The sequence below is a fragment of the Pinus tabuliformis genome, chromosome 4_1 (assembly GCF_031772625.1).
Source record: "Pinus tabuliformis cultivar Carrire ecotype Pingquan chromosome 4_1, CPIR1, whole genome shotgun sequence".
Taxonomy (NCBI): domain Eukaryota; kingdom Viridiplantae; phylum Streptophyta; class Pinopsida; order Pinales; family Pinaceae; genus Pinus; species Pinus tabuliformis.
Window position 1 is genome coordinate 777,656,078 of NC_142303.1, and position 14,769 is coordinate 777,670,846.

The 14,769-nt window shown below is 35.8% G+C and overlaps 1 pseudogene; it reads left to right on the forward strand.

Moving 5' to 3' along the window:
* Positions 1-375: 375 nt before the first annotated feature.
* The window catches only part of LOC149178439 (uncharacterized), a 32,639-nt pseudogene continuing 18,245 nt past the window's right edge, over positions 376-14,769 (forward strand).

The following is a 14,769-nucleotide window of genomic DNA, read 5'->3' on the forward strand; positions in this document are numbered from 1 at the left end:
CCAAAAAAGAAAAGGAAAAACAAAGAGAGGTCATGGTTATGTTGTGTCATAGTGGTATTAGAGCTTTTGTGCATCGGAAATCTTGTAATTAGTAAAATAATTTGAGAATTTGTTAATAATTGAGCTACTAGTATGTTGCATAGAAGATGAGGCCGAGAAAGGAGTGGAATGGATGAAGACCTGAGATTGGAGTTAAGGCCTATCCAGACAATAATAGAGGCCATGTAGACTACCTAAGGATGAGAACCTGATGTGGGAGGCATCATTGAGAGTGAAGACACGAGTTCTCATGAAGAGGTGGAAGGAACTCTAGGAAGGGAGAAACTAGATAAACAACTGATAATGCTAGTTATAAAGGTCGGGTCCATACCAAATATGGAAGTGTCATTACATGATGACAACCTGAATGTTGAAAAGCTACTGGATTGGATCAACACCCTAGACAAGTATTTTGATTACAAGGATGTTGAGGAGGATCAGGAGGTCAAGTACGTTGTGACTAAGTTAAGGTGGCACATGACACTATCATGGGATGAGTTATAGGAGGATTAGAGGAAAAAAGTGAAAGTGAAGATTAAAAGCTATGATAGAACGGTGGCTAAATTCAAGAGAAATTTTATGCCCAAGGAATACCAACTTAAATTTTCAAAAAAACACAAGATTTGAGGTAGAAGTCCATGACGATGAAAGAATAAACACAGGATTCTACATACTAAATATTAAATTTAGTCACATCAAGGAATATGTCAAAAGGGTGGCCAAATACATAAATATTATAAGGTATGAAATCCAAGACGAAATTGGCCTCTTTCCTTTAAAGATTGTGGAGGATGCCTACTAGGAAACAATGAGGGTACAACAAAATTTGGCTATGAAATAGAGCCAATGAAGTAAAGGAAGGAGTCTAGCTAGAGGGAAAGGGTCTCCCAACAGGGGAAAATTTCAAACCCCAAGAGAAGTAGCATGGAGTTCAAGCAACCAATGTCCAAGAGAGGGAGAGTAAAGAGGAACGATATTTTTTTGAAGAGGAAGAGGTAGGGAAATAGAATTCAAATACTACATAGGTGGCAACATGAGTCATATTTCATTCCAACCATAAAACTAAATCAACAAGTGAGAGAGGAGTGCATGTTGCAAAATCTAAGGATGATGCTATAATAATAGAGGTGAAAGAGAAAACTCCTAAGTTTGGTGAATCCATAATGATGAAGAGGATTTTAATTAAAGGAGAAAGGGCGAAGCAAAAGCTAGCAAAATTAAGGAACTTTTTCAAAATAGTTTGCAAGTCCAAAGGAAAATGCAGCAAAGTGATTATGGAAAATGGTAGCATAGATAATTTGGTCTATGTGTAAATGGTGTAGAAATTAGGACTACACCCCACTCCTTATCGAGTGGCATGTTTGAAAAAGGGACATCAGATCCTCGGAAATGAACAAATAAAGTTAGAGTTCTAGAAAGGAAACTACAAGGATGAGGTGTTATGTGACATCATGCCTATGGATGTTTGCCATGTCTTGTTAGGAAGGTTTTGGTAGTATGACAAAGGAGCCATTCATGATAGGAGGAATAATACCTACTCTTTTGAGAAATATAATTGAAGGCATGTGTTATTTCCCTTAGAGGACAAAGGAGTCAAAGAGGAAGTATACACAAGCATGCTAATGATGACAATGAAGGAACTATTGTAGGAAGTAAAGCGAGAAGAAGAGGTACAGTTCGATTTAATTGGTAAGCCTAAGATTGTCTTTATGTATAAAAATTTCAATGAGTATCCTATTGAAATCCAGTCAATGTTAGATGAATTTATTGTGTTATCATTGATGAGTTGCCAAATGCCTTACCACCTGTAAGGAGCATCAATCATCATATAGATTTAATTCTAGGAGCCAGTTTACTGAATAAGGCAACTTACCGAATGACACCTCAATAAAATGAGGAAATGGGGAAACAAGGCCGAGAACCATTGGGCAAAGGATTGATCAGACAAGCTTTGAGTCCTTGTGTTGTAGCGACAGTCTTGAGTGCAAAGAAAGATAGAGGTTTGCAAATTTGTAATGATTCTAGATCTATTACTAAGATAACCATTAGGTATAGATTCCCTTTACCCTACATCAGCAATATAATCGATTATCTTAGTGGTTATAGATGTTTTCCAAAATAGACTTGAAGAGTGGATTTCATCAAATCAAAATGAGAGAAGGAGATGAGTGGAATTTTTCATTCAAAACCAATGATGGTTTGTACAAATGATCTATTATGCCTTTTGGCTTAACTAGCACACCGAGTACTTTTATGAGTCTCATGAATGAAGTCCTCAAAGAATTCATTATTATGTTAATTATTGTTTATTTGGATTATATCCTTGTCTACATGTTGTGGCCACCAACAACCCCCCTTTTTATTTAGTTTTATTACTAATACTAAATAAATTGGGACCCTTCTAAAAAATAAAAAGTAGCACTTATATTCCCCTTTGAATAAAACATACTATCATAAACTTAGGAAAATAGTCGCAAAACCCAAAAGCAACTTAACTTTTATGATAAGTTCTGAATAAAATATTTCTCTCAACAATAAGACTTCGCATTGCAAAGGGTAATGGAGGGCATCATATAAGGAAACTACCAAAATTACGAAAACGCAATGCATGATCATACACCTTAAAGACCCATCGCGCATCGCAGCTTTCATATGCCCCAAGTATCACCTAAGGTAAAATACCCCGACCCGGTGATATGCGATAGGGCATCTTGCAAATCACATCTTGCAGAAGTGTGTGCTAATAAATGATTTTTTACAAAATGGATTAGTGATACTGCGATCTACGATATTGCAAAGCAAATCACAAAATCACTTTATCACAGATCTGCAAGGCTCATCATTCAGTAATGTTTTTCTCGTAATCCGATACCAAGTTATGTGCATTAATGTCGATTTAATGGATTAGTTGATGGTCATTAATGGGATAATATTTATATTTGATCGAAAGGTTGTTTCACATAGGGTGATATATTCTATATGATTTCAGCATTAATATCTTTCCCGTCACCTTATCTCTTACCATTATTCTTTCCCTACTTGTAAATCTGCAGGAGTAGAAAGCAGAATAATATACGCAGCAATGTTCAGAGCGTAATGGGAAAGAAGGGAAAAGCTCCAGTTGCTGAGGACAAAGAAATGACGCCCATATACAAAGACACCACCTGTAACAGAGACACCAACATAACTACTTGCGAAGGTATGTAGAGTCTGCTTGAAGAAGAAAGTCCTAGGGTTACGGAGGTTAAAGCGATAATGGACTCATGTGGGTTGTCCGAGGCATCCATCACAGAACTTGCATGTTCATTCTTGCACCGGATAGTGGCAAGACCTAAAATTCTTCCATACACAGACATGGTTAAGTGGGTACTAGATAGCGCTGATATAACAGACAAACAATTCAAGACTCGGAGCTAAGACCTCACTGAGTCATTCACTCCACAAGATTAACATTTTATGTATCATCTATTAAAACCACGGAAGAGGTGCAATTAGCATCAGGGAAGCCTAGATCAGGAAAAGGAGGCAGTTTTCGATGTGCGATTATCACTAATCGCGCATCGCTAGGCAAAACCCCTCGAGAAGGAAAACCTTTGATCACTTAGTCACATGTAACCTAGGAAATCCATGGGGAAAAATACTAAAGGCTAAAGGCAAGACCCGCGCCTCAAAACCAACAGTATTTATTTGGGATATCCTTAGGTGGTATGTAGATTTCTGAAACTTTGGCTTGGCAGGAATTGGAAGAAGGAAAGAAAGAAGGCACGCTCAGAATCAATGAAGCCCATAAAGAAATTCTCTTTCATAAGTGGGACGCATAGATTAGGAAGGCAGAATAGGCAACAAAAGAAGCAGCTACAACGACAAACAATGTCATTCACTGTGTCAATGAAAACCTGCACAGAGAAAACCTCATATCAGAAACTGCTTCGAGGTTTCTCCAAAAGCCACAGCATTTGCAGACAAGTTGGAGACAAAAGGCTAAAGAAAGAGCAGAGTCCATCAAGAGGTTAACTAAGTTGAATTAAGATTCTTACTGGCAGTACTTGGTTAAACTGCACAGTCAGTGCATGACTCTCAAATTCCTTATGAACTCTGGCGAGAAGATAGCACCAGCACTTGCTGGTTCTACTTTCGCAGGGAAACTAAAATCGAAGGTCGGCCAACCAATGCTCCTCAAGCCAATGCTAAATGCTTGCGATCTCAGAGAAAAGATACATAGATAGTTAATTTCCAAATTCAGTTTTAGTTTTAGTTTTTATTTATTTTTGCCTTATATGAGGACAGTCATTTAAACCTCCTCCTATATTTCTGTAATAAACTATTTTTAGTATTTAGCTAGTAGTATTTTAAAACCTCTCATGCATTTAGAGAGGGTTCCTGAAATTTATCAAAAATGTTTCCTCAGAACATGCACTTCTGCAACCTCGGAGGAAGTTTTCATGAATGAATGGAATGAGATTTATTGATATCTGTGTTTAATGTATGCTATTGAAATGCACTTTTGTACTCTTAGTAGATGTTGAATTAGGAAGAGATATATCTATATTGTTGAAGCTCATGAGTAGAACTTTTTATCAATGGTACTTTTATCTCTTAATTATTTCTGCTTATTTGTCAAAGTGATATTTATGTTTAGTTATTTATATATGAAGGCTTGAATGTTTGAGTTGTCATTCGGCACGTTTGTACGGTGATGACTATTCTGTTTATGCCTTAATGTATGAATGAGTTATTATGCGATATGCTTCTCACAATTGTTTCGGCTAACTTTTTATACGAAACAAATTATTTTTATCAAATTCTTTTCTCGTAGTAGTTGAATGATCTTTATTACCAATTGCTGTTAGAAATTATTTTAGATCCCGTAACTGAAAAGCTAAATCATGGGTTAGTTTTAGAATAGATATTTCTGTTCATTAGAATACAAATGCATGTTTTAAATTAGACTTAGATTAAAAGTATTTTACCTAGAAATCATTAGAAAATAAATATCAATTCTCATCACACACACACACAAATTGGGAAACCGGTCCCATTATCCGTAGTTGGACCCACCATCCCAAACGAAAAAGGAGCTACTTTCAAGGTCCGGACTAGGTGGGTATCTCCCTTGTTGTAGACCCAATTTTCAGGGCTTCAACATATTTTGCGCTAGAAGGAGGGCCCTGAACTGTGAATGGCTAGTAAATCCAAATCTAAATACCATTCTGAGAGTAAATTGCCCTCAACATCTCCCCCAACTTCTCCATCACACTTCAAATATTTAAATCTTAAGTGACAAGTCGATAAAACAACAACCACTGCCACAAACCCAAACATTTCAGAGAAATCTACTGTTGAACCTCCTAAAGTTGAGTCTTTGTTTCATAAACTTCAAGGATTTTCCATATCACCACAAAAGTCTGAAATATCTCAAGATAGTGTGACTTCGCAATACAATCCTTCTCATCCTCTTACTAGATTTCAGAGTGAAAATTTTGGTATTGAACCAACTGAACTACCTCTACCTAAAAGGAAAAGAGCAAGGAAGTCACCTAAAGGGTCTGATAGTGAGACTCTTTCATCATGATCATCCATTTCAACTTCTCCATTGCGAAGTCAACCATCCACTCCTCCACATCAAATTGTTGTCCATCAGAGTACTGGAACTTCAACATCTACTTCTCAATCATTTGGAACTTTAATATCCTCATTTTCCCAACCACAAGGAACATCCTCTGTGCTTTCCTCTATTAGTAGTTAAGCAATGGCCCAAACCCCATGGAATAACCCTGGGGCAGTTTTAATTCCTGCCCTTGAGTCAAATACCGACCCATCCTGAAAAAGGGTTTCCTAAGTTTAATCCTGAAGCAAGCATGCTAGCAGAAGAACACATAAACAATTTTGTGTTATTTGTAAATCTAAATGGGGTTACTAATGAAGATGCTATTGTCCAGCTCTTCCCTTACACTTTAAAAGGAGTAGTAGGATCCTGGTATTTTCCATTACCATCAGGATCCATCACTAGTTGGGAAATTTTCCAAGAGAAATTCTTGACTAAGTTCGGTGACGACAGATCTACAGCAACACTGATCAATGATCTATCAAATCTAAAGACTGAGTCAAGAGAACCTATTAAAGATTTTAACTCATGTTTCAACAAGCTTTTGAATAAAATTCCGACCACTTCTAAGCCTAGCGAAGAAGTTCAAAGTGAATGGTACATATCTGCTTTACCATCAAACATAGCGATCTTTGTTGATAGGGCTGCCAAGACAACATTGGTTGAAAACATGAAGGAAGAAATAGTTGTAGAAAAACGTATCTTAGCTTTAGAAAAGAAAAACACTATCAATGAAAGAAAATCTAAGAAGGTTACTTTTAGAGATGTTCCTAAGAAAAAAGAATCAAAAGACCAATTTGATTTAGAAGGATTGCAGAAATTCCTAAAAACCATGTCTAATGAAATGGTCGACATTAAGAGACAAGTAGCAAAGACTTCTTCTAAAAAGCCCTACAAGCCTTATAGAAAAAATCCTTCAACTGATTCAAAGCCACCCAATGCTATAACAATTGTACAATCTGAAGGAGAGGAAGAGGAAGTTTCTAATGAGGAACCTACTGATGAAGATGAATTTACAGAAGTACAGGGAATGTGGAACTTCATCCTTCTAGAAAAATAGGATCAAGATGCATCACCCGTCAGTACTAGAAGTAGAAATCAACTCGATCCTCCACAACCTCGTCCTAAATAGAAGAGCACAAGCTTGACATCCAAAGATAAAGTTGCAAGTAAGAAATCATCACCTAAAGTGACTCAAACAAGCCCAGTCCAATCCGATTCGCCAACTTCATCTAAAACATTGATTGTTTCTAATGAGATGGAGTATAATATTATTGAATACATGAAGAAGACTAGGGTTCACATTACTTTTCATGAATTTAGCAAACTGAAACATTAGCAGAAGCTACTTTTGAAAGAGTTACATGCAATACTTGTTGCACCTCTGCCTGTTGTTGTAATCTCGAAAGCTTCTCATAAGATGGGAAGACCTCCAACTAATATTGCTAATAAAGTTGATCTGAATGATATTGCTTTAATTGGAGGTAGGTCAAAATCTCATACTCCACCATTCCTTCTTACTTACGAAATTTTCAATAAAAACTTGCATAATTATTTGATAGATTCAGGAGCTTCATCTAATATCTCACCTAAAACAATATGTGCAAAGTTAAATGTCCAACCTCAAAAATCTACAGTGTGCATAGTTCAACTGGACTGATCATAGGTTGAAGTAATTGGTGAACTAAATCAAGTTACCATAAGGTTGTCATCTAATCCAAAGGTATGCCAAGTCATTGATATTCTAGTTGCAGACATTCCCGAATTTTATGGCTTAATTCTTAGTAGGGATTGGTTTGAAAAGCTTCATGGATACTTTGCGACCGACTAGTCACATATGTGGCTCCCTTACAATGGTAAACTGAATCAGATAAAGGTTGAGCGAGAAAGACACCAAAAATACATAGTGACGGAATTGGAAGGAGAAAATGAACTTGTAGCATACAACAACAATATAATTGGCAACTGTTCTGTTGACTCTTTCTTAGGAAATTTTAATTCTCATACTTCACCTTACTTAGAACATTCTGTTTTGTCTCAAGTAGAAAACTTTTCTCAAACATATAGTTCTAAATGTGTTAATTTTATAGATAGTCGTGTAAATAAATCTTTATTTTGGAAATTATTTTTTGATGGTTCTAAGTCTAACGATGGAGCAGGAGAAGAATGTGTATTAGTTAGTCCCGAGGAAAAAAAAAATATGCTAACATGTAGACTCGAGTTTGATTGCACAAACAACACTGCAGAATATGAAGCCCTAGTCCAAGGACTATACAAGGCAATCGGACTAGATATCAAGTATCTACAAGTCTTGGGAGACGTTGAGATTGTTATTAAATAGGTACAAAATACTATACATTATCTATCAGGTCATTTAAAACATTATCAATCTTCAGTGCAAGATCTTACTAAACATTTTATAGAATTTAATATTTCATCTATTCCCAAACTCCAAAATGCTAGTGCTGACCTCCTGGAAAACGTAGCTTCCAAGATCATTCCATCAGAAGATTATACCCCAGACATATTCTCAATTGAATTGATCTTTAGGCCCTCGATCCTTGATAATGTTACAAACTAGAGAATTTTCAACAACGATCCTAATATTGTAAGTTTCCTATCATCGGAAGGATCTTACACTAATCAAATAATCGATGAGGACCAACATGATGAACAGTTACAAAATGAAAGCACTAATAATGCTATACCAAAATCTGTAGTCAAGTTGGAAGACTTATATGATTTGAAAGACTGATTTAAGAGATCTACCAATTCAAAACTTCAAAGTTCAACTCTGAACTATGAATTAGTAAATCTAGGAATGGATACTAAGTCATAGAATATCAACCTAGGTCTTGGCATAGCCCCTGAAGAAAAGTTAGCCTTTGTTCGTCTCTTGAAACAATACAAAAGTGTCTTTGCCTGGAACTACGATGACCTTAAGACTTACGACACTTCAATCATTCAACATACTATCCCAATGATAGCTGATGAGAAACTTGTCTAACAAAAGCTGAGGAAGATCCATCCTAATCTACAATGTCAGATTAAATCTGAGCTCAATAAATTATTGAAAGCCAAGATTATCTTTCCCTTTCGACACTCTAGATGGGTTTCCAACTTGGTTCTCGTCAGAAAGAAAAATGGAGACATTAGAATATGTATTGACTTTCGAAATATTAACAAAGCCTGCCAAAAGGATAATTTTCCCCTGCCTCCTATGGAACAAATATTACAAGCAGTTGCAGGATCAGAATTAATGTCCTTTTTAGATGGTTTCTCCAGCTACAACCATGTTCTAGTCCATCCCAACGATCAACTGAAAACCACGTTCAAAACCAAATGGGGTACTTACACATATTAAAATATTTTGTTTGGTGTGATTAACGCTAGTGCCATAGTTCAAAGGGCCATGGATATCGCATTTAAGGGACTAGTAAACAAATTAGTGGTGATTTACTTGGAGGACATAACTATATATTCTAAAAATTGTGGGAATCACCTTAGAGACCTAAAACCAATCTTCCAACGTTGCCAAAGGTATGGGATTTGTCTTAATCCAAAAAATTCCTTTTTTTCATTAAGTGAAGGAAAACTTCTTGGATTTATAGTGTCAAAATCTGGAATCTATATTGATCCCGACAGAATTAAGGAGATTTCTGAAATATCCTTGCATAATAACAAGAAAGCCATGCAATCCTTCCCTCGCCAGATTAATTTTGTTAAAAGATTTGTTCTAGACTTCTCAAGGATTGTGTCACCATTAAAAACAATGATCAAGAAGAATTCACTCTTCAAATGGGGCCAAAAGGAATATGAAGCGTTCAATCTAATTAAGCAAGAGATTGTTAATGCCCCATCCTTAGTGACTCCAAATTTTTCTGATCCTTTCATTTTGTATACATTTGCCTCTAATAAATCATATGTTGTTATACTCACTTAAGCCAATCAAGACAAGGCGGAAGCCCCAATTGCCTTCTTCAATTCAAATCTACAAGGGGCTGAATTAAATTATTCTGACATTGAGAAACAAGCTTATGTTGTTTTCAAGGCAATCAAGCATTTTAGACCCTTTCTTCTTAAAACCCATACAAAAATCATAGTGCCATTTCGAGTGGTAAGAAATCTCTTAGTACAAAAAGATGTGGGTGAAAGGAGAGAAAATTGTGTTACTGCCTTACGAGAATACAACGCTGAGATCCAGCCAGCAAATATTGTAAAGGGTCAAGGCTTTTGCAAAATGTTGGCTGGAGCATTGCTTATTTCTGAAATACCATCTTCAAATCAAGAAGTACAAATGTATGAGGTAATCCTAAATGATATTGAATCAATATATGCTAATATCATATTTTATCTAAAGAATGGATATGCTCCTTAAAATCTAGATTATACAAAGAAAAGAGCATTACGATTGAAGGCTAAGCAGTATCAACTCATAAACGATGTACTTTTTAGGATGAATTATGATTCTGTTCTCCTTTGATGTCTTGAGAAATTTGAAGCTGAAAAGGTGTTGCAGGAACTCCATGATGGACCAGCAGGTGGACATTATGCGGGAGATGCTACAACACATAAAATTTTGCGTGTAGGATACTATTGGCCTACACTATTTAAATATGCACATAGCTATGTAAGGAAATGTCAAATTTGTCAAACTGCTACAGGGAGACAAAAGAAACCATCATTTCCTTTTGAAACAATCAATATCGATCAACCTTTTGTTCAATGGGGATTGGATATAATAGGTGAGATCGTTCTTCACTCTTCTAAACATCATAGGTATATCCTTACAGCTACAAATTATTTTACTAAATGGGTAGAAGGAGTTACTCTCAAGACAACTAATGCTGAGCACATCATTGATTTCATAGATCAGTTCATAATCACCAGGTTTGGTTTACCCTCTGCTTTAATATTTGATAATGTGTCATATTTTTTTGGCAATGTTATGACTAAATTTGCACTTAAAAGAGGTTTTAAGCTTAAATATACTACAAATTATTACCCACAAGGGAACAGGTTGGCTGAATCGAAGAATAAAAACTTAATCAAAATCATTAAGCGAACCATTGATCAGAATCATAAAAATTGGCACAAATCTTTGATGTATGCTCTTTGGGCAAACCGAATAATACAAAAAGCCCCCATTAGCACTTCTCCCTTTAATTTAGTTTATGGGAAGGAAGTGGTTCTCTCAAATCACCTAGCAATTCCTTATTTGGCCTTAGTTCAATTTATTGATGAAACACGAACTTCATCTTTACAACTAAGACAACTACAGATCCTTAAGCTAGCAGAGCAACGAGAACAGGCTAAAATAACACACGCTCATCATCAAGCATTAGTCAAGGTTTCCTCTGATTCAAACATGGTAACTATGAAAGATTTTCAAAGTAGAGATTTAGTTTTAAAATGGGATAAGGCTCATGAAGAAAAAGGCAAACATTCAAAATTCCAACGAATTTGGCTTGGCCCATTACAAATTGTGGAAATCATAGGACCATCCACTTTCATGTTGCAATATTTAGTAGGGAAAAGAGAATCTTTACCTGTTAATGGGCAGATCCTCAAAAAATACTTTCCATAGGAGATGACCTCTTCTATTTTTGTAAACTATTGTTTATACCTGTATTTTGATAATAAAACAAGTTGTAAATGGTTACGTTTGGAATTCATGAAAAAGACTAGTGTTTCTTTTAGATTTTGTTTTTTGCTTGTATAAATAGAACTGATTTGGAAAATTGGTCATTATTATTGAAAGATACAGACAAATGCTATAAGCCTGAAAATGTTACTAGTTTCAGCCTTATGAATTTTGATAAAAATCAACCTTTAGTGGGAGTTTGTTTTATATAAGTCAATGAAAAGCATCAATAACAAAACAAAGATTCTCTATAGAGAAGATATTTCCAAAAACTCTGCAATTGTAGTCCAGAGCTTTTCTTAAGGAACAATGACTTCCTCCCCACCTAGAGAATTACGAGCTTCAAGGAATAATCCAACCATACACTATAAACTTAAAGAATAAGAGGTCTCATCACGAGCTGACTTATCATGATCATAGATATTATAACTTGCTGACATTGCCAAAACTGCATACCAAAATAGGGCAATGACTCAATATTATTGCAATCAAAAGACAAGGGGTCTCATCACGAGCCAGCTTGTTTAGCAAAGTTATAAATCAAGTGAATGGAATTATCATAATTTGGCTACCAAACCAAGACATTGTTCTTTAAAAATTAAAAGAAAACAAAAGAAAAAAATGTGGATATGGATTTATCTTTGAAAATTATATATTTCTCCGAGTAGGATACATGATCATTGCTGGGTAACAGGGAACCCTGTAGAGGCTATGAATGCCTGCTAGCAGTAGAGGCTCTACCTACGACAAATGAGCATACTTAAAACTGATCTACGGAGAAGTCTTTGTTTCTATAATTATAAACCAAGTAGTGGCTTATGTAAATACAATGACTAGCTTTGGGAAGTAAATAATCAGAGTTAACACAAGAGAAACAAACTACCATTGACGGCTGAAAGCATAATGCACTTTATGTTTCTATAATAAAGATGGATTTTCTAGAAAAATTTTCTGTTTTAGAAGTTTAGAAAATTCAAAAGATAATCAGAGATAACTGGTTCTTCCAAGTGAATTTCCAATTGTTGTGGCCACCAACAACCCCCCTTTTTATTTAGTTTTATTACTAATACTAAATAAATGGGGACCCTTCTAAAAAATAAAAAGTAGCATTTATATTCCCCTTTGAATAAAACATACTATCATAAAAATAGGAAAAAAGTCGCAAAACCCAAAAGCAACTTAAGTTTTATGATAAGTTCTGAATAAAATCATTCTCTCAACAATAAGACTTCGCATCGCAAAGGGTAATGGAGGGCATCATATAAGAAAACCACTGAAATTGCGAAAATGCGATGCAAGATCATACGCCTTAAAGACCCATCGCACATTGCAGCTTTCATATGCCGCAAGTATCACCTAAGGTAAAATACCCTTACCCAGCGATATGCGATAGGGCATCTCTCAAATCACATCTCACAGAAGAATGTGTTGATAAATGATTGTCAAAAAAACGGATTAGCAATATTGCGATCTACGATATTGTGAAGCAAATTGCAAAATCACTTTATCGCAGATCCGTAGGGCTCATCATTCAATAAAGCTTTTCTCGTAATCCAATGCCAAGTTATGGGCATTAATGTCGATTTAATGGAGTAGTTGATGGTCATTAATGGGATAAGATTTAGATCTGATCGAAAGATCGTTTCATGTAGGGTGATATATTTTATATGATTTCAGCATTAATAGCTTTCTCGTCACCTTATCTCTTACCATTATTCTTTCCTTACTTGTAAATTTACAGGAGTAGAAAGTAGAATAATATATGCAACAATGTTCAAAGCGTAATGGGAAAGAAGGGAAAAGCTCCGGTTGTTGAGGACAAAAAAATGACGCCCTTATACATAGACACCACCTATAACAAAGATGTCAGCATAACTACTTGGGAAGGCATGTACAGTCTTCTTTAAGAAGAAAGTCCCAGAGTTATGGAGGTTAAAGGAACAGCAGGCTCACGCGGGTTGTCTAAGGCATCAATCACAGAACTTGCATGTTCATTCTTACACCGGATAGTGACAAGACCTAAAATTATTCCATACACAGACATGGTTAAGTGGGTACTGGACAGCACTGATACAACAAACAGACAATTCAAGACTTAGAGCCAAGACCTCACTAAGTCATTCACTCCACAAGATTAACGGTTTATGTATCATCTACCAAAACCACGCAAGAGGCAAAATTAGCATCGGGGAAGCCCGGAACAGGAAAAGGAGGCAGTTTTTGATGCGTAATTAGCACTCAGCGCTAATCGCGCATTGCTAGGCATAACCCCTCAAGAAGGAAAACCTCTGAGTGCTTAGTCACACTTAAGCGAGGAAAACCACAAGGAAAAACTCTAAAGGCTAAAGGTGAGACCCGCGCTCCAAAACCAGTGGTATTTATTGGGGATATCCTTAGGCGATATGCAGATTTTTGAAAGTTTGGCTTGGTAGGAAGTAGAAGAAGGAAAGAAAGCAAGCGCACTCCAACTCAATGAAGCCCACAAAGAAATGCTCTTTCATAAGTGGGACGCACAAATTAGGAAGTCAAAAGAGGCAACAGAAGAAGCAACTACAACGGCAAACAACTTCATTGGTCGTTTCAATGAAAACCTGCACAAAGCGAACCTCATATCAGAAACTGCTCCAAGATTTCTCCCAAAGGCACAACATTTGTAGAGAAGTTGGAGACAAAAGGATGAAGAAAGAGCAGAGTCCATCAAGAAGTTAACCAAGTTGAATTGGGATTCTTACTGGCAGTACTTGGTTAAACCACACAGTCAATGCATGACTCTCAAATGCCTTACGAACTCTGCCGAGAAGATAGCACCAACACTTGCTGATTCTTTTTTCACAGGGCAACAAAAATCAGAGGTCATTTAAACTTCCTCCTATATTTTTGTAATAGACTATTTTTAGTATTTATCTAGTAGTATTTTAACCCCTCTCATGCATTTAGAGAGGGGTCCTGAAATTTGTCAAAAACATTTCCTCAGAACATGCACTTCTGCACCCTCAGAGGAGGTTTTGATGAATGAATGGAATGAGATTTATTGATATCTGTGTTTAATGTCTGCTACTGAAATGCACTTTTGTACTCTTAGTAGATGTTGAATTAGGAAGAGATAAATATATATTGTTGAAGCTCATGAGTAGAACTTGTTATCAATGCTACTTTTATCTCTTAATGATTTCTGCTTATTTGTCAAAGTGATATTTATGTTCAGTTATTTATATATGAAGGCTTGAGTGTTTGAGTTATCATTTGGCACTTTTGTACAGTGACGACTATTCTGTTTATGCCTTAATGTATGAATGACTTATAATGCGATATGCTTCTCACAATTGTTTCAGCTAACTTTTTATAAGAAAAAAATTATTTTTCTCGAATTCTTTTCTTGTAGCAATTGAATGATCTTTATTACCAATTGTTGTTAGAAATTATTTTATATCTCATAACTGAAAATTTATATCTCGGGTTAGTTTTAGAATAGATATTTATG